This window comes from Bos javanicus, chromosome 17, assembly GCF_032452875.1.
Source record: "Bos javanicus breed banteng chromosome 17, ARS-OSU_banteng_1.0, whole genome shotgun sequence".
In the NCBI taxonomy this organism is placed as follows: Eukaryota; Metazoa; Chordata; class Mammalia; order Artiodactyla; family Bovidae; genus Bos; species Bos javanicus.
In genome coordinates this window covers 13,351,479-13,373,486 of record NC_083884.1, presented here as the reverse complement: position 1 = coordinate 13,373,486, position 22,008 = coordinate 13,351,479, and the positions used below count along the sequence as shown (strand labels likewise).

Below are 22,008 nucleotides of genomic sequence, written 5' to 3'. Positions count from 1 at the left end.
TCCCTCCCAGCATCAGGGTCTTTTCCAATGAGTCAGCTCTTCGCATTAGGTGGCCAAAGTATTGGAGTTTCAGCTTCAACATCAGTCCTTCCAATGAACACCCAGGACTGATCTCCTTTAGAATGGACTGGTTGGATCTCCTTGCAGTCCAAGGGAATCTCAAGAGTCTTCTCCAACACCACAGTTCAAAAGCATCTATTCTTCAGCACTCAGCTTTCTTTATAGTCCAACTCTCACATCTGCACATGATTACTGAAAAAACCATAGCCTTGACTAGACAGACCTTTGTTGGCAAAGTAATGTCTCTGCTTTTTAATATGCTGTCTAGGTTGGTCATAACTTTCCTTCCAAGGAGTAAGCGTCTTTTAATTTCATGGCTGCAGTCACCATCTGCAGTGATTTTGGAGCTCAGAAAAATAAAGTCAGCCACTGTTTCCACTGTTTCCCCATATATCTGCCATGAAGTGACAGGACGAGATGCCATGATCTTCGTTTTCTGAATGCTGAGCTTTAAGCCAACTTCTTCACTCTCCTCTTTCACTTTCATCAACAGGCTCTTTAGTTCTTCTTCACTTCCTGCCAAAAGGGTGGTATCATCTGCATATATGAGGTTATTGATATTTCTCCCTGCAATCTTGATTCCAGCTTGTGCTTCTTCCAGCCCAGCGTTTCTCATGATGTACTCTGCATATAAGTTAAATAAGCAGGGTGACAATATACAGCCTTGACGTAGTCCTTTTCCTATTTGGAACCAGTCTGTTGTTCCATGTCCAGTTGTAACTGTGGCTTCCTGACCTGCATACACGTTTCTAAAGAGGCAAGTCAGGTGGTCTGGTATTCCCATCTCTTTCAGAATTTTCCACAGTATATTGCGATCCACACAGTCAAAGGCTTTGGCATAGTCAATAAAGCAGAAATAGATGTTTTTCTGGAACTCTCTTGCTTTTTCCATGATCCAGCAGATGTTGGCAATTTGATCTCCAGTTCCTCTGCCTTTTCTAAAACCAGCTTGAGCATCTGGAAGTTCACATATTGCTGAAGCCTGGCTTGGAGAATTTTAAGCATTACTTTACTAGCATGTGAGATGAGAGCAATTGTGTGGTAGTTTGAGCATTCTTTGGCATTGCCTTTCTTTGGGATTGGAATGAAAACTGACCTTTTCCAGTCCTGTGGCCACTGCTGAGTTTTCCATATTTGCTGGCATATTGAGTGCAGCACTTTCACAGCATCATCTTTCAGGATTTGAAATAGCTCAACTGGGATTCCATCACCTCCACTAGCTTTGTTTGTAGTGATGCTTCCTAAGGCCCACTTGACTTCACATTCCAGGATGTCTGGCTCTAGGTGAATGATCACACCATCATGATTATCTTGGTCGTGAAGATCTTTTTTGTACAGTTCTTCTGTGTATTCTTGCCACCTCTTCTTAATATCTTCTGCTTCTGTTAGGTCCCTACCATTTCTGTCCTTTATTGTGCCCATCTTTGCATGAAATGTTCCCTTGGTATCTCTAATTTTCTTGAAGAGATCTCTAGTCTTTCCCATTCTGTTGTTTTCCTCTATTGTTTTCATTGATCGCTGAAGAAGGCTTTCTTATCTCTCCTTGCTATTCTTTGGAACTCTGCATTCAAATGGGTATATCTTTCCTTTTCTCCTTTGCTATTTGCTTCCAGTCTTTTCACAGCTATTTGTAAGGCCTCCTGAGACAGCCATTTTGCCTTTTTGCATTTCTTTTTCTTGGGGATGGTCTTGATCCCTGTCTCCTGTACAATGTCATGAACCTCCATCCATAGTTCATCAGGCACTCTATCAGATCTAATCCCTTAAATCTATTTCTCACTTCCACTGTATAATCATAAGGGATTTGATTTAGGTCATACCTGAATGATCTAGTGGTTTTCTCCACTTTTTTCAATTTCAGTCTGAATTTGGCAATAAGGAGTTCATGATCTGAGCCATAGTCAGCTCCCAGTCTTGTTTTTGCTGACTGTATAGAGTTTCTCCATCTTTGGCTGCAAAAAATATAATCAATCTGATTTCGGTGCTGACCATCTGGTGATGTCCATGTGTAGAGTCTTCTCTTGAGATGGTTAAAAGTATTACTATTAATCTCAGGAATATAGGAATATGAGTGATAGGTGTGCTATTACTTTAAATTTTGATGCAAAAGTCAAGGAGAGCTTTAGTGTTGTGTTTTGTGTATCGATTTTATTGTAGCATGATTTACATGCAATAAATGTAATAATTTTGGTGTGCAATATGATGAATTAGGCTTCCCAGGATGGCAGTAGTGGTAAAGAATCCACCTGCCAATGCAGGAGACTTAAGAGACACAGATTTGACCCATGGGTCGGGAAGATCCCCTGGAATAGGAAATGGCTGCCCACTCCAGTATTCTTGCCTGGAAAATTTCGTGGACAGAGGAGCCTGGCAAGCTACAGTCCATGGGGCTGCAGCCAGTCAGATACAACTGAGCACGCGCGCACACACACACACACACACACAATGAATTCTATAAATGTACAGTCATGTAACTACCACAAGTAATCATCATATTGCATCACCTTATAGAATTCTCTTACAATCCTTGGAGTCAGTCTCCTTCCCAGAATGCCTAGCAACCAACCACTGATCTGATTTCTATTACTGTAGGTTTACCTTTTGCAGAATTTTATATAAATGAAATCATACAGTATGGTGTCAAGTTCCTTGTGTTGGTTTGCTATTGCTGTTGTAACAGATTACCACAAAAAGTAGCTTAAAACAGTGCAAGTTCTCTGGGTCTCAGGTCCAGGTGTGGTGTGGCTCAGCTGGCTCTTCTGCTTAGATTTCACAAGCCCAAAATCATAAGGCAGTGCTATGCTCCTGACTGGAGACTCTGGAAGACAATCTGCTTCCAAGCTCATTCAGGTTGTTGGCAGAACTCAGTTCCTTGCAGCTGTGGGACTGAGGTTTTCCTGCTGGCTGCCAGCTGGGGTTCTCCTTAGCTCCTTTCTCTAGTGGTTGCACATGGCCCTCCGATATCTCAGAACCAGCAAAGGCACATCACATTCTTGTCAAGCTTGGAGTCTTTTGGACTCTTCCCTTTCTGGCTGTATCTCTATGACTCCAGCTGGAGAAAGTTCTGTGCTTCTAAAGGCTCATGTGATTAGACTGGGTCCACCTGGATAAGCTGGGATAATCTCCTTACATGTTAAATCCTTAACCTTAACAAAAGGGATTCTGCAGATGTTAAGATTATTTAATGCAACATATTCCTAGAGTCCAGGGATTAGGGTGTGGACATCTTCTGGAGGGCATTCTAGCTACCTCACTGCTTTCACTTTATATAATGCTTTTAAGGTTCACCTACGCTATTGTCTGTATTGAACACAGTTCTTTAGTTTTCTCGGTTGAGTACTATGCCGTTATAAAGATGCACCACAATTTGTTTATTCATTACTAGTTGATGGCCACTTGGGCTATTGCCAGCGGTTGTCTAAAATTAATGAAGTTGCTATGAGACATTTGTATACAAGTCTTTGTATGAATATATATTTTAATTTCTCTTGTGTAAGAATATTTCACTTTAGGGGAAAACGCCAAATTATTTTCCAAAGTTGCAGTGCCATTCTGAATATCACCAGTAGTAGTTGAGAATTCTTGCTGTTCCGCATCCTCAGCAATAGTTTGTATTGTCAGCTAAAAATACAAACAGTTTCTCTCATGAGTGTGATGGGTATGGAGAGGTGTTTCACTGCAGTTTCAATGCCCTATGATGTCAAATAAGGTTGCATGTTTTTCTTCTGCACATGGATGTTTAATTACTAACATCAAGTCTTTAAAGATTATCCCTTCCCCTGTCACCTTTGGTGACAACCAGTTGGCCATGCATCTATAAGTTTATTTCTGGACTCTTCTGTTTTACTGGATTGTCTGTCATTATGCCAAACCACGTTGCTTTCATTACTGTAGATGTCTATAATACTCTCATAGTATGTCCTCTAATTTTATTCTTCTTTCAAAATTGTTTTGTCTATCCTAATTTCTATAGAGTCAGCCCATCAAGTTCTACCCTCGAAAAACTGTTGGGATTTTGATGGAGATTATACGAAAACTATAAACCAATTTAGAGAGAACTGACTTCTTAACAATATTGAGTCATTAGATTGATGAGCATTGTATATATCTCTATTTAGTGAAGTCTTTTTAGATTTCTATCAGCAATGCTTTGTAGCTTTTAGTGTAGCATCCTACAAATTTTTTCTTAAATTTATCCCTAAGTATTCCAACATTTTTAAGCTATTGTAAATGGTTTATAACTTCAATTACTATTTTTTAAAATCAGTATTGGCTTGGTTGAATTATTTAACTCTTAAGTTTCTGTTTCCTAATTTATAAATTGAATATGTCACGTCTGTTTTGTAAAGTTAGCACAAAGATTAAAGAAAATATACCTAGAAGTAAAAAACTATTATAGGATAGATACTCTAGAGAAGTCATCTTATTTAAGGCATAAAACAACACTTTTAGGTAAATGCTTGTCAGTCAAATGATGACATACCCCCCCCTCAAAAAAAAGTTTGTCCGCATCTAAATACCTGGCACCTTTGAATGTAATCTTATTTGGGGAAAGTGTCTTTGAATATTAAACTAAAGATCTCAAGAGGATATTATCCTGGCTAATCTAAGTGGACCCCAAATCCAATGACAAATGTCCTAAGAAGAGAAGACAAAGGCAGAGAATGGAGTTTTACAACCACAAGTCAAGGAACACCCTGGATAATAAGAAGCTGGAAGAGGCAAGGAAGAATTCTCTGCTAGAGGCTTCAGATGGACCTGCTAATACCTTACTTTAGGATTTCTGGCCTCCAACAAAACTCTAAGACAATAAATCTTTGTTGTTTTAAACCACCTGGTTTGTGATAATTTGTTATGGCAACCCTAAAGAAAGGAATGCCAAAGACTATGCTTTCACATTGTGGTGTTAGACAAGCCTCTTCAGAGTCCTGTGGACTGCAAGGAGATCAAACCAGTCAGTCCTAAAGGAAATCAACTCTGAATATTCATTTGAAGGACTGATGCTGAAGGTGAAGCTCCAATACTTTGGCCACCTGATGCAAAGAGCTGATTCATTGGAAAAGACCCTGATGCTGAGAAAGATTGAATGCAAAAGGACAAGAGGGCAGCAGAGATTGAGATGAGTAGATAGCATCACATCTAATGGATATGAATTTGAGCAAACTCCAGGAGATAGTGGAGGACAGAGGAGCCTGGCGTGCTGCAGTCCATGGGATCGCAAAGAGTTGGACACAACTTAGTGACTGAGAAACGACAACAAATAAATGAATACAGTACTATTATCCTTGTTTTACAGATAATGAAACTGGGTGCCAGAGAAATCAAGTAACTTTCAAGGTTCCACAGCTATCAATCAAACAATTTTTCCTGCCTGAATCTTCTGTGATTAATCATTTCACTATATTCCACCTTATACATGCCAGGTTTTGTGGTCATCACAGAAAAAGGCACTGGTCTCCTTCCCCTTACAACCTTTAAAACATCATTCCTAAAAATAAAGAAACTGGATTTATAGTACAAAAACAGACTGACAGCCTCCTAAGTACCCAAAGCTGTTGTCCAACTGTCTCTTGGTTTTCTCTTTCAATTGGGCTTTTTCTCTTGTTTCTGATGCTCTTTAGGATCTCTATATAGATATAGCAGAGCTAAAATTTAGTTTGCTTCCTACACAAAGGGTTGAGCAGAAGAGAAGGAATAGTGTCCAGAGCAAAATATATTTAACTTTTGATAACCAATAATTAATTATAATCAATTATTGAGAGGGGTGTTGAAATCCTCAACTATAAATTATGTAGTTGTTATTTTTTTTTCATTCTATCAAGTTTCATTTAAAGTGCTTAAAAACTCTAATATTAGATTAAATATTTAGAATTTTTAACTATTGATGAAATGATTATGAAATGACTCTTGATCCCTGATCTTCTTTGTCCTAAAATCCAATTTGTCTGGTACTATAAAATTTATTTCCGCATGGTGCATATTTTTATATCTTTGTACTTAATACATCTTTATATTTAAAGAGGGTTTCTGGTAGACACTGTATAGTTGGGTCTTGCTTTTGACAACCTTTGCCATCTAAATTGGATGGCTAGACTAGTTACACTTAATGCAATTATCAATACAGTTGGTTTTAAATCTACCATTGTCTTGATTTAGACTGCTTTAACAAAATACAGTAGACTAGATGACTTACAAGTTATAGGAATTTACTTCTCACAGTTCTGGAGGATGGGAAGTCCACGACTAAAGTATCTGGTGAGGACCCACTTCCTGGTTCATAGACTACTATCTTTTCACTGAGTCCTTACATAACGGAAGAGGGCAAGGAAGTTCTCCTGGGCCCCTCTTATAAGGGCACTAATCACATTTATAAGGGCTCTACCCTCAATCTAGTTGATCACCTCCCAAAGGTCTCACCTCCAAATATTACGTTGAGGATTAATTTTCAACATATGGATTGGGGGAAGGGCACAAACATTCAATCTATAGTAATCACGCGCCTATTTTTTTTTTCTGGGTTTTGTTACCTTTTCCTTCTTCTCCTTCCTTCAGTTGGATTATGTTTTTATGGTTTCATTTTCTATTATTGGTTTGTTTTTTGGTTTGGTTTATTTTCTGGGTTTTGTGGGATTTTTGTTTTTTGTTTTATGATTTTTCTATAATTTACAGTGTACATCTTTCACTTATAATTTACTTTCAAATATGTCATTTTTATATTCAGTATAAGAAACTTACAGCAGTATATGTTCATTCCACAACCCCATCTTTGTACTACTATTGTAATACATTTCACATTTACTTATGTTATAAACCTAGAGTACATTACTACTTTCACTAATCAATTATATTTTTAAAGAGATTTAAAAATTAGGGGAAAAAATCTAATATACTTAATCATGTATGTACCACGTCTGGTGCTCTCCATTCATTCATTTGTAAGATGTGTATTTCCATCTGAAATCACTTTTTCCTTCCACCTGAAGGACTTTTCTCTTTCTTGTAGTGACAACATACTAGTAACAAACTCAGATTTTGTATATATGAAAAGTCTTTTGAAAGATCTTTTTGCTGAGCTTAAAATTTTTCCTGTGAATGCTTTAAAGATGTCAATCCACGTGTTCTTTCTCTTTTTTTAATGAGAAGACTACAGTTATTATTAGTTTAGCCACAGACTGAATTGTGTGGTCCCCCGCCCTCCAAGGAGAAGGCAATGGCACCCTACTCCAGTACTCTTGCCTGGAAAATGCCATGGACAGAGGAGCCTGGTAGGTTGCAGTCCATGGGGTTGGGGTCTCGAAGAGTTGGACACAACTGAGCGACTTCACTTTCACTTTTCACTTTCATGCATTGGAGAAGGAAATAGCAACCCACTCCAGTGTTCTTGCCTGGAGAATCCCAGGGACGGGGAAGCCTGGTGGGCTGCCGTCTATGGGATCGCACAGAGTCGGACATGACTGAACTGACTTAGCAGCCACCCTCCAAATTCCTATGGTGAAGCCAAATGTGACTTTATTTGAAGATAGGCATTTAGGAGGTAATTAAGGTTAAATGAGGTCACAAGGGTGGAGTCCTTATCCCATAGGATTGGTGGCATTATAAGAAGAGGGAGATCTCTCTTTCTCTCTCTTCCCCTCCCTGTGTACATGCACAGGAGAAAGACCATGTAAGCACACAGCCAGGAAGCTGTCATCCACTAATCAGGAAGAGATCCTTCACCAGAATTCAACCATGCCCCCATGTGATCTCAAACTTCCAGCTTTTAGAACTGGGAGAAAATTAATTTCTGTTATATAAGCTACCCAGCCTATGGCATTTTATTATAGCAGAGAGAACTAACAAATATATCCTAATTCTCCTACATGTAGAATTTCTGTTTTCTATTAGTAGTTCCCAGAAATTTGCCTATGTTATGCCTAATGTGGTTTCCTTAATGTTTTTTGCTTAGAGTTAACTGAATTTCTTGGATCTTAAGGTCTGTGTGGCGGCGACGGGGGCGCTCAAGCGCAGGCGGCTGCGACGGGCGCGCTCAAGCGCAGGCGGCTGCCACGGGGGCGCTCAAGCGCCGGCGCCTGCCACGGGCGCGCTCAGCGCGGCCGAGAGGCGCCACCCCATGTCCGAGGTCAGGGGCAGCAGCCGGGAGGACCCCATGCCCGAAGGGCGGCAGCCAAGAGGAGTTACCCCACGTCCGAGGTCAGGGTCAGCGGCCGAGAGTACCAGACTGCCACGGCGGAGGAACGGCCGAGAGGAGCTACCCCGCATCCGAGGTCAGTGGGGGACGGCCGAGAGGAGATACCCAGCGTCGGGAGGTCAGGGGCGGTGACGAGAGGAGATACCCCACGTCCGAGGTCAGGGGTGGCGATGAGAGGAGTTACCCCGTGTCCGAGGTCAGGGGCCGCGATGAGAGCAGTCACCCCGCGTCCGAGGTCAGGGGCAGCGGCTGGGAGGAGATACCCCACGCCCCAAGCCTGAGGCCAGGGGCTGCGGGTAGGAGGAGCTACCCCACGCCCAAGGCCAGGGGCAGTGGCCGGGAGGACCAACCCCACGTCCAAGGAGCTGCGCGGGCGCAGGAGGGCCTAGAGGAGCTATCCCATGTTGAAAGTCAGGAAGGGCAGCAGTGAGGAGATACCCCTCATCCAAGGTAGGGAGCAATGGCTGCGCTCTGCTGGAGCAGCCGTGAAGAGATACCCCACGCCCAAGGTAAGAGAAACCCAAGTAAGACGGTAGGTGTTGCAAGAGGGCATCAGAGGGCAAATACACTGAAACCATACTCACAGAAAACTAGTCAATCTAATCACACTAGGACCACAGCCTTGTCTGACTCAATGAAACTAAGCCATGCCCGTTGGGCAACCCAAGACGGGCGGGTCATGGTGGAGAGATTTGACAGAATGTGGTCCACTGGAGAAGGGAATGGCAAACCACTTCAGTATTCTTGCCTTGAGAACCCCCTGAACAGTATGAAAAGGCAAAATGATAGGATACTTAAAGAGAAACTCCCCAGGTCAGTAGGTGCCCAATATGCTACCGGACATCAGTGGAGAAATAACTCCAGAAAGAATGAAGGGATGGAGCCAAAGCAAAAAGAATACCCAGCTGTGGATGTGACTGGTGATAGAAGCAAGGTCTGATGCTGTAAAGAGCAATACTGCATAGGAACCTGGAATGTTAGGTCCATGAATCAAGGCAAATTGGAAGTGGTCAAACAAGAGATGGCAAGAGTGAATGTCGACATTCTAGGAATCAGCGAACTGAAATGGACTGGAATGAGAGAATTTAACTCAGATGACCATTATATCTACTACTGTGGGCAGGAATCCCTTAGAAGAAATGGAGTGGCCATCATGGTCAACAAAAGAGTCCGAAATGTAGTACTCGGATGCAGTCTCAAAAACGACAGAATCTCTGTTCGTTTCCAAGGCAAACCATTCAATATCACAGTAATCCAAGTCTATGCTCCAACCACTAATGTTGAAGAAGATGAAGTTGAACGGTTCTATGAAGACCTACAAGACCTTTTAGAACTAACACCCAAAAAAGATGTCCTTTTCATTATAGGGGACTGGAATGCAAAAGTAGGAAGTCAAGAAACACCTGGAGTAACAGGCAAATTTGGCCTTGGAATACAGAATGAAGCAGGGCAAAGACTAATAGAGTTTTGCCAAGAAAATGCACTGGTCATAACAAACACCCTCTTCCAACAACACAAGAGAAGACTCTATACATGGACATCACCAGATGGTCAACACCGAAACCAGACTGATTATATTCTTTGCAGCCAAAGATGGAGAAGCTCTATACAGTCAGCAAAAACAAGACCAGGAGCTGACTGTGGCTCAGATCATGAACTCCTTATTGCCAAATTCAGACTTAAATTGAAGAAAGTAGGGAAAACCACTAGACCATTCACGTATGACCTAAATCAAATCCCTTATGATTATACAGTGGAAGTGAGAAATAGATTTAAGGGCCTAGATCTGATAGATAGAGTGCCTGATGAACTATGGAATGAGGTTCGTGACATTGTATAGGAGACAGGGATCAAGACCATCCCCATGGAAAAGAAATGCAAAAAAGCAAAATGGCTGTCTGGAGAGGCCTTACAAATAGCTGTGAAAAGAAGAGAAGCGAAAAGCAAAGGAGAAAAGGAAAGATATAAACATCTGAATGCAGAGTTCCAAAGAATAGCAAGGAGAGATAAGAAAGCCTTCTTCAGCAATCAATGCAAAGAAATACAGGAAAACAACAGAAGAGGAAAGACTAGGGATCTCCTCAAGAAAATCAGATACCAAAGGAACATTTCATGCAAAGATGGGCTCGATAAAGGACAGAAATGGTATGGACCTAACAGAAGCAGAAGATATTAAGAAGAGATGGCAAGAATACACAGAAGAACTGTACAAAACTTACCTTCAGGACCCAGATAATCATGATGGTGTGATCATTCACCTAGAGCCAGACATCCTGGAATGTGAAGTCCAGTGGGCCTTAGAAAGCATCACTACGAACAAAGCTAGTGGAGGTGATGGAATTCCAGTTGAGCTATTCCAAATCCTGAAAGATGATGCTGTGAAAGTGCTCCACTCAATATGCCAGCACATTTGGAAAACTCAGCAGTGGCCACAGGACTGGAAAAGGTCAGTTTTCATTCCAATCCCAAAGAATGCTCAAACTACCACACAATTGCACTCATCTCACACACTAATAAAGTAATGCTCAAAATTCTCCAAGCCAGGCTTCAGCAATATGTGAACCGTGAACTTCCTGATGTTCAAGCTGGTTTTAGAAAAAGCAGAGGAACCAGAGATCAAATTGCCAACATCTGCTGGATCATGGAAAAAGCAAGAGAGTTCCAGAAAAGTATCTATTTCTGCTTTATTGACTATGCCAAAGCCTTTGACTGTGTGGATCACAATAAACTGTGGAAAATTCTTCAAGAGATGGGAATACCAGACCACCTGATCTGCCTCTTGAGAAATCTGTATGCAGGTCAGGAAGCCACAGTTAGAACTGGACATGGAACAACAGACTGGTTCCAAATAGGAAAAGGAGTACATCAAGGCTGTATACTGTCACCCTATTTATTTAACTTATATGCAGAGTACATCATGAGAAACGCTGGACTGGAAGAAACACAAGCTGGAATCAAGATAGCCGGGAGAAATATCAATAACTTCAGATATGCAGATGACACCACCCTTATGGCAGAAAGTGAAGAGGAACTCAAAAGCCTCTTGATGAAAGTGAAAGTGGAGAGTGAAAAAGTTGGCTTAAAGCTCAACATTCAGAAAACTAAGATCATGGCATCCAGTCCCATCACTTCATGGGAAATAGATGGGGAAACAGTGGAAACAGTGTCAGACTTTATTTTTCTGGGCTCCAAAATCACTACAGATGGTGACTGCAGCCATGAAATTAAAAGACGCTTACTCCTTGGAAGGAAAGTTATGACCAACCTAGATAGCATATTCAAAAGCAGAGACATTACTTTGCCAACAAAGGTTCGTCTAGTCAAGGCTATGGTTTTTCCTGTGGTCATGTATGGATGTGAGAGTTGGACTGTGAAGAAGGCTGAGTGCCGAAGAATTGATGCTTTTGAACTGTGGTGTTGGAGAAGACTCTTTAGAGTCCATTGGACTGCAAGGAGATCCAACCAGTCCATTGTGAAGGAGATCAGCCCTGGGATTTCTTTGGAAGGAATGAGGCTAAAGCTGAAACTCCAGTCCTTTGGCCACCTCATGCGAAGAGTTGACTCATTGGAAAAGACTCTGATGCTGGGAGGGATTGGGGGCAGGAGGATAAGGGGACGACAGAGGATGAGATGGCTGGATGGCATCACTGACTTGACGGACGTGAGTCTGAGTGAACTCCGGGAGTTGGTGATGGACAGGGAGGCCTGGCGTGCTGTGATTCATGGGGTCGCAAAGAGTCAGACATGACTGAGCAACTGATCTGATCTGAAGATCTGTACTCCTCAACATATTTTAAAAATTTTGGCCATTGTTTTTTCAAATAATTTTTCTGTTCCTCTCCCCAACCAAACCTTTCTGGGACTTTACTTACAAATATAGTGTGCTGCTCGACCTTGTTCTATAACTTACGGTGCCCTATTCACTTTATTCCAGTCTTTGTTCTGTTTTATTTCAATAGTTTCTATTTCTAGGTCTCCAAATTCACTATTTTCTTTTCTTCTGAAGTATCCCATCTATTGTTCACTCCATCTATGCTGTTTTTGCCTCAGGTATTGCGTATTTCATCTCTAAAAGTTCCATTTGGGTCTTTTTTATATCTTCCATTTATGATTTCCTCTATCTTCTTGAATATATTCAGTATTTTTATAGATTGATGTCCTTTTCTGCTAATTCTATAAATTGTAATTACATTTTATAAATATATTTTGTCCAGTTTTATATTTATTTAAGATGGGGATATAAACCCAATCCTTATGATACTATTGTGTTTAGAAGTGGAAGTCTCTCATATTGTTGGGACAATTGTTGAAGAGAGTTATCTGCTTTATGTCCTAAGGGTATAGGCAATAATTAATCAATTAGGAAAATACAAAAACTTATCACTGAATTAATTCCAACTTGGTGAAAACTAGTGTTTGCTACAATTGAGCAAAAGCTATGATTAAACGATTAGGAACAGACATTGAGTATGTTTTGAAGGCTCTAAATGTTTGCTTTAAATACAATAAAACGTTTTTATATCATTGTTTTTCTTCTCATTTGATACACCACCACAATCACTACATTTCCATAAGGCTGATGGCATTTCCTAAGTTTGTACTCTTCTGTACCTCAGAAATATGCCTATACTACTGGAAGTAGTCTCCCTGTTAGATTCCAGCCATTTGGGGATCTTCACTTGCAAATGCCTAGCCTAGTTTGCCTGCGGAAATCCTACAGGTGGAGTTTACCAACTCTGGTTAGTATCTAATAAATGCTAAACATCTCTAGGCATATCCCAAAACTGATAAATGAAAAGGGTGTTGTAAAACGCTTCCCTTTTTGCATAAAGCTCTATTACTTATTTGAGATAAAAGTACTTGCTTAATTACTTGCTATACGGTAACTTCTTTGGAGAAAGCAATATGTCTTGATGTATCACGTGCTCACAGAGCCTATGCTGGGCACATGATCAGTGCTGTGAATATTTGTAGAAACAAGTGAATAGACTGCTGTTTATACTGAATGGTGACAAGAAGCATCTTGATTGTTTTGCTCTTATCTTTCAGAGTCTACACACTTGTGAATTCTTACACTTTCAGGTGAGCATCGAAAAAATTGAAAGGTAATAAATATGACAAACTATTAACAAAACCTTAGATGTTGATGGTTATTGACAAAATGTTTTAGTCAGAGGCCCATCTGCAGTGGCCTATGAAAGCCAACATGCAAAATTTTAAAAGACCAGGTTACTAGCATCAGAATAAATTCCCAAAGGTGAATTCTTACCTTAAAGGCAAAACTTGACTCTGGTAGCATGAATTTTCATGGAAGCATACAAATTTAGCCCATCTTAGGATTATATGCATAATTAAGAGTCCTTCTTTTACACATTATTCTGTATTTCACAATTTAATTTTACAGAGGAGGAGACAGTAAACATTTTGGCACAGTCGTAAAATATCTGTGGAAATTTACTTGTCAGCAGCTGGCCACTGCTGTGTACTTTGTGTCCTTTTAGCCAAGCCCAAATTTGAAGGAAAATAACAGATGTTCAGTTAATCATTTTCCCGTGTGTGTGTGTGTGTGTGTGTGTGTGTGGCTGCCTTCCAAAGACATCAAACATAGGCATTGCTTACTGATGGCCATTATGTTCGGTTCCAGACTACTCAACTGGCAAAAATAAAGTCAATCCTACAGAGGGCATTTGGAAAATAGTTTATGACAAAAGTTCCAACAGCCATGTTCATCAGCAACTAGATCATAATTTATGTTGTGTGTTCTGGGAATAAACAATGATGCTAGGTAGCTGTGTGATCTTAAATGACTAACGTTAATGTGCTGCATGACTAGGGAAGTTAACCAATTGGTCTTTCCCTTTAGAAAGCTTGGTTCCACTATATTCTGTGGGTCATAGACATACTACAATGACTTCTGCATCTAATTTATTGCAATTATCTGTAAATCTAGATTTTACAGTTACATTAGTTAAATAACTATGTAACAGTTATTTCATCTTTTTCAATGTTAGAGACTTGCATGATACCTATGTAACAATTTGTTTTTTTAATTTATCTATTTTTGGCTGTGCTGGGTCTTCATTGTTACATGTGGGAGCTACCCTTCCTTGCATTACTTGCGTCTCTCACTGTGGTGGCCTTTCTCTTCTTCTAGAGCACGGACGGGTTCTGGAGCACACAGGCTTCAATAGTTGTTGCACGTGGACTCAGTAGTCGTGATCCATGGGCTCTAGAGTGCTCAAGCTTAGTAGTTGTGGTGCATAGGCTTAGTTGCCCTGCAACATGTGGAATCTTCTCGGACCAGGGATTGGACATGTGTCCCCTGAACCGGCAGGAAGACTCCCAACCACTGGACCATCAGGAAAGTCCAAGTAACAGAATTTTAAATTAGTATTTCAATTTAGCATTCAAAGGCAACTAACTAGCTGATAACTCAGCAATATACATAACTATAATATTTATATAGGCCAAAATTACCTTAAGTGATTTGCAAACTTGATTCACACCTTGAAACAGGGTAGGATTAGGGCTAAATGAGTTATGACTGTGATATAATGAGTTCTACATTTGTCAAAGAAGCAGATGTTACTAAAATTAGTGTTTTCCACTTTAAAGTGGGTACCATAAAGACCACATTTATTTCAATTGTCTCACCATTCAGTTCAGCTCAGTTCAGTTGCTCAATCATGTCCAACTCTTTGTGATCCCATGGACTGCAGCACACCAGGCCTCCCTGTCCACCACCAACTCCCTGAGCTTGCTCAAACTCATGTCCACTGAGTAGGTGATACCATCCAACCATCTGATCCTCTGTCATCCCCTTCTCCTCCTGCCTTCAATCTTTCCCAGCATCAGGGTCTTTTCCATGAATCAGTTCTTTGCATCAGGTGGCCAAAGAATTAGAGTTTCAGCTTCAGCATCAGTCATTCCAATGAGTATTCAGGACCGATTTCCTTTAGGATTAACTGGTTTGATCTCTTTGCAGTCCAAGGGACTCTCAAGAGTCTTCTCCAACACCACAGTTCAAAAGCATCAATTCTTCAGCTCTCAGCTTTCTTTATATTCCAACTCTCACATCCATACAAGACTACTGGAAAAATCATAGCTTTGACTAGATGGACCTTTGTTGACAAAGTGTGTCTCTGCTTTTTAATATGCTGTCTAGGTTGGTCCTTTCTTCCAAGGAACAAGTGTCTTTTAATTTCATGGCTGCAGTCACCATCTGCAGTGATTGTGGAGCCCAGAAACATAATCTCTCACTGTTTGCATTGTTTCCCCATCTATTTGCCATGAAGTGATGGGAACGAAGGCCATGATCTTAGTTTTCTGAATGCTAGGTTTTAAGCCAGCTTTTCCACTCTCCTCTTTCACTTTCATAAAGAAGCTCTTTAGTTCTTCACTTACTGCCATAAGGTTGGTTTCATCTGCATATCTGGAGTTATTGTTATTTCTCCCGGCAATCTTGATTCCAGCTTGTCCTTCATCCAGCCCAGCATTTCTCATGATGTACTCTGCATATAAGATAAATAAGCATGGTGACAATATACTTGACGTACTCCTTTCCCTATTTAGAACCAGTCTGTTGTTCCATGTCCAGTTCTAACTGTGGCTTCCTGACCTGCATACAGATTTCTCAGGAGGCAGGTCAGGTGGTCTGGTATTCCTATCTCTTGAAGAATTTTCCACAGTTTGTTGTGACCCACACAGTCAAAGGCTTTGGCATAGTCAATAAAGCAGAAGTAGATGATTTTCTGGAACTCTCTTGCTTTTTTGATGATCCAACAGGTGTTGGCAATTGGATCTCTGGTTCCTCTGCCTTTTGTAAAACCAGCTTGAACATCTGGAAGTTCATACTGTTGAAGCCTGACTTGGTGAATTCTGAGCATTACTTTGCTAGAGTATGAGGTGAATACAACTGTGCAGTAGTTTGAACATTCTTTGGCATTGCCTTTCTTTGGGATTGGAATGAAAACTGACCTTTTCCAGTCCTGTGGCCACTGCTGAGTTTTCCAAATTTGCTGGCATATTGAATGCAGTACTTTAACAGCATCATCTTTTAGGATTTGAAATAGCTCAACTGGGATTCCATCACCTCCAATAGCTTTGTTCATAGTGATGCTTCCTAAGGCCCACTTGACCTTGCATTCCAGGATGTCTGGCTGTAGGTGAGTGATCACCCCGTTGTGGTTATCTGGGTTGTGAAGATCTTTTTTGTACAGTTCTTCTGTGTATTCTTGCCACCTCTTCTTAATATCTTCTGCTTCGTACATACCATTTTTGTCCTTTATTGTGCCCATTTGCCTGAAATGTTCCCTTGGTATCTCTAACTTCCTTGAAGAGATCCCTAGTCTTTCTCATTCTATTGTTTTCCTCTATTTATCTGCACTGATCACTGAGGAAGGCTTTCTTATCTCTCCTTGCTATTCTTTGGAACTCTGCATTCAAATAGGTATATCTTTCCTTTTCTTCTTTGCCTTTAACTTCTCTTGTTTTCTCAGCTATTTGTAAGGCCTCCTCAGACAACCATTTTGCCTTTTTGCATTTCTTTCTCTTGGGGATGGTCTTGATCACTACCTCCTATACAATATCATGAACCTCTGTCCATAGTTCTTCAGGCACTCTGTCTATCAGATCTAATCCCTTGAATCTATTTCCCACTTCCACTGTATAATTGTTAGGGATTTGATTTAGGTCATATCTGAATGGTCTAGTGGTTTTCCCTACTTTCAGTTCCCCTACTTTCAATTTAAGTCTGAATTTGGCAATAAGGAGTTTATTATCTGAGCCACAGTCAGTTCCCGGTTTTGTTTTTGCTAACTGTACAGAGAGAGCTTCTCCATCTTTGGCTGCAAAGAATATAATCAATCTGATTTTGGTATTGACCATCTGGTGATGTCCATGTGTAGAATCTTCTCTAGTGCTGTTGGAAGAGGGTAGTTGCTATGACCAGTGCATTCTCTTGGCTACCATTCTCTGGTAGTCTTTGCCCTACTTCATTTCATACTCCAAGGCCAAATTTGCCTGTTATTCCAGGTATCTCTTGACTTCCTACTTTTGCATTTCAGTCCCCTATCATGAAAAGGACTTCTTTTTTGGATATTAGTTCTAGAAGGTCTTATAGGTCTTCACAGAACCATTCAACTTCAGCTTCTTCAACATTACTGGTTGGGGCATAGACTTGGACTACTGTAATATTGAATGGTTTCCCTTGGAAACAAACAGATATCATTCTGTCGTTTTTGAGATTACATCCAAGTACTGCATTTTGGACTCTTTTGTTGACCATGATGGCCACTCCATTTCTTCTAAGGGATTCCTGCCCACAGTAGTAGATATAATGGTCATCAGAGTTAAATTCTCCCATTTCTGTCCATTTTAGTTCACTGATTCCTAAAATGTCGACATTCACTCTTGTCATCTCCTGTTTGACCACTTCCAATATGCCTTGATTCATGGACCTAACATTCCAGGTTCCTATGCAATATTGTTCTTTACAGCATTGGACTTTACTTCCATTACGGGTCACATCCACAACTGCACCTTGTTTTTGCTTTGGCTCCATCTCTTCATTCTTTCTGGAGTTATTTCTCCACTCTTCTCCAGTAGCATACTGGGCACCTACTGACCTGGGGAGTTAATCTTTCAGTGTCATATCTTTTTGCCTTTTCATACTGTTCATGGGGTTCTCAAGGCAAGAATACTGAAGTGGCTTACCATTCCCTTCTCCATTGGACCATGTTTTGTCAGAACTCTCCACCACCATTAATTGATGCATTTTTGATAGTTCTTTTAAATTATGTTTATAAACTACAAAAAACAGCAGTATTAGTATTATCATCATACCTTAAATATAAGTATATAGGTCAGTCACACTCATGTATTTACTGCACTTGGTTATTTTCCTTAACCATATTCATCTTAAAATTTGAACACACTGAGCACATAAAAAGGGATGAAGTAGGGACTTACCTTGATAGTCCAGTGGTAAGACTCTGCACTCCCAATGCAAGAGGCCTGTGTTCAATCCCTTGTCAGGGAGCTAGACCCCACATCTTGCAACAAAAGATCCCACACGCTGCAACTAATACCTGGTACAGCCAAAATAAATAATTTTATAAAGTGAAAGTGAAATTGCTCAGTTGTGTCCGACTCTTTGCTACCCCATGGACTGTAGCCTACAAGACTCCATCCACAGGATTCTCCAGGCAAGAATACTGAAGTGAGTTGCCATTTCCTTCAACAGAGGATCTTCCTGACCCAGGGATTAAACTGAGGTTTTCTGCCTTCCAGGCAGATGCTTTACCCTCTGAGCCACCAGGGAAGCCCTTTAATTTAATCCCATGGATGGAGGAGCCTGGTAGGCTACAGTCCAGGGGGTTGCAGAGTCGGACACGACTGAGCGACTTTACTCACAATTTTTTTTTATAAAAGGAATGAATTACAGACTCCAAACAAATTTCTATTGAATAAATCTGAACACAGGTATCATAATTAAATGTCTTCTGTAGAGAACCCCTTCAAATTTCAGATATTTTTATTGTTCAGTTCAGTCGCTCAGTTGTGTCCGACTTTTGCGACCCCATGAATCGCAGCACGCCAGGCCTCCCTGTCCATCACCAACTCCCGGAGTTCATCCAAACTCACGTCCATCGAGTCAGTGATGCCATCCAGTCATCTCATCCTCTATCGTCCCCTTCTCCTCCTGCCCCCAATCCCTCCCAGCATCAGAGTCTTTTCCAATGAGTCAACTCTTCGCATGAGGTGGCCAAAGGACTGGAGTTTCAGCTTTAGCCTCATTCCTTCCAAAGAAATCCCAGGGCTGATCTCCTTCACAATGGACTGGTTGGATCTCCTTGCAGTCCAAGGGACTCTCAAGAGTTTTCTCGAACACCACAGTTCAAAAGCATCAATTCTTCAGCACTCAGCTTTCTTAACAGTCCAACTCTCACATCCATACATGACCACAGGAAAAACCATAGCCTTGACTAGACGGACCTTTGTTGGCAAAGTAATATCTCTACTTTTCAATATGCTATCTAGGTTGGTCATAACTTTCCTTCCAAGGAGCCAGCGTCTTTTAATTTCATGGCTGCAATCATCATCTGTAGTGATTTTGGAGCCCCCCAAAAATAAAGTCTGACACTGTTTCCACTGTTTCCCCATCTATTTGCCATGACGTAACGGGACCAGATGCCATGATCTTCGTTTTCTGAATGTTGAGCTTTAAGCCAACTTTTTCACTCTTCTCTTTCACTTTCATCAAGAGGCTTTTTAGTTCCTCTTCACTTTCTGCCATACCATACTGTCTTTTAAATTCATATGCACACGTATGCTAAATTGCTTCAGTTATGTCCGGCTCTTTGCAACCCTATGGGCTGTAGCCAACCAGGCTCCTCTGTCCATGTAATTTCCCAGGCAGTGGGAGTGGAGTGGATAGCCATTTTCTTTTCCAGGGGATATTCCCGACCCAGGGATCAGACCCCAATCTCTTACATCTCTTGCATTGGCAGGCAGGTTCTTTACCACTAGCACCACCTGGGAAGCCCTTAAAATTCATATATTAAATAAAAATTAATCAGAAAAAATTATGCTAAAAGAATAAGGCATGGTGTAAATTATCTGGCCTTTTGAGTTAGATTAATCTACTTTGTCACCTATTCTGTTATCTTGATAAATTATTTAACCTTTAAATTTCAGTTTCTTAATTTGTAAAATGAGAGTTATAATGTCCACTTTGCAAGGTCTTTCTGAAGATTAATAAAGATGAGTTACCCCAAAGCATCTATAACTCAAAATGTATTATAGATCAGTTACATTAAGAAGGTGGTAATTTTAGCCTCAAAACAATCCTTCTTAGAGATTATATAATGGCCAAGGTATCAATTCAAGAAGAAGATATAACAATAGTAAATATATATTCACTCAAATAGAAGCACCTAAACACATACACATTAACAGGCATAAAGGGAAAAATTGATAGCAATACAATTTAACATTCCATCAGTGGACAGATCATCCAGACAAAAAGTTAATAAGAAAACACTAGACTTAAATGTAGAGAAGGCAATGGCACCCCACTCCAGTACTCTTGCCTGAAAAATCCCATGGACAGAGGAGCCTGGTAGGCTGCAGTCCATGGGGTCGCTGAGGGTCAGACACGACTGAGCGACTTCCCTTTCACTTTTCACTTTCATGCATTGGAGAAGGAAATGGCAACCCACTCCAGTGTTCTTGCCTCGAGAATCCCAGGGACGGGGGAGCCTGGTGGGCTATCGTCTATGGGGTCACACAGAGTCGGACATGACTGAAGTGACTTAGCAGCAGGATCAGATGGACTTAATAGATTATATATAGAATATTTTGTCTAAAAGCAGAAGAAAACATTCAAGTGCATATGAGACATTCTCCAGGATAAATCATACGCTAGGTCACAAAACAAGTTTCAATAAATTTTAAAAAACTGGTATCATATCATGTATATATTCTGACCACAATGCTTTGAGATTAGAAAGCAAGTACAAGAAAAAGTTACAAACTGTACAAAAAAGTGGAGGTTACACAACATAAAAACTAAAGAACCAATGGATCAAAGAATAAATAGAAAAATACCTGGAGAAAACTTAGAACAAAAATACAATGGCCCAAAATTCTCGGGATACAGCAGAAACAGTTCTAAGAGGGAAGTTTACAGTAATACAAGCATACTTCAGGATAAAATGAAACTATCAAATAAATAACCTGACACCTAAAAAACCTAAAAGAATAAATAAGATAAAACCCAAAGTTAATAGAAGGAAATAAATCATAAAGATCAGAGCAGAAGTGGAGATTAAAAACAATAGAAAATATCAGTGAAATTAAGGGTGGGTTCTTTGAAAAGATAAACAAAACTGATAAATCTTTAGTCTGCTTTATGAAGAAAAAATGAGAGGGGGCCTAAATCAATAAAATCTGAAATAAACAGAAGTTACAACCAACACTCCAGAAATATAAAGAATTTTAGGAGATTACTATGAATATCAATACACCAAGAAATGGACAACCTACAAGAAATAGGCAAATTCCTAGAAACAATCTCCCAAGACTAAACCAGGAAGAAATAGAAAATTTGAAAAGACCAATTACCCGTGATAAAATTGAATCAGTGATTAAAAAAAAAAAAAAATCCCAACAAATGAAAGTCCAGGACCAGATGACTTTAAAGATGAAATCTACTAAATATTTAGAGAGTTAATGCCTATATTTCTCAAAAATATTCCCAAAAATTACAGTGGAAGGAATACTTCTGAACTCATTCTATAAAGCCATCATCATCCTAATACTAAAATCATACAAAAATACCACAGAAAAGAAAATTACATGCCAATATCACTAACTTAGACAAAAAAGTCTTCAACAAAATATTACCAAACCAAATCCAATAATATATTTAAAGGATCATACACCATGATCAAGTGGAATTTACCTCAGGAATAAAAGGGTAGTTCAATATCCATATATTAATGTGATACACCACATTAACAAAACTGAAGAATAAAAATTATACAATCATCTCAATAAATGTAGGAAAACTTTTGACAAAATTTAACATCTATTTATGATAAAAACTCTCCACCAGGCAGGTATAGAAGGAATATGCTTTAACATAATAAAGGTCATACATAAGCCCACAACTAACACACTCTATAGTGAAAAGCTGAAAGCATTTCCTGTAAGGTCAGGAATAAGACAAAGATGGTCACTCTCACCATTTTTACTCA

General features: G+C 40.1%; 1 long non-coding RNA gene across 1 annotated transcript in view; it reads left to right on the top strand.

The window, feature by feature from the left end:
- Positions 1 to 8,135: 8,135 nt before the first annotated feature.
- Positions 8,136 to 22,008, top strand: part of LOC133228444 (uncharacterized) — a 52,411-nt gene continuing 38,538 nt past the window's right edge. Inside the window, exons 1-2 of the long non-coding RNA XR_009730201.1 lie at positions 8,136 to 8,324; positions 13,298 to 13,353. This is a non-coding gene — a long non-coding RNA (uncharacterized LOC133228444). The remainder of the gene's footprint in view (positions 8,325 to 13,297; positions 13,354 to 22,008) is intronic.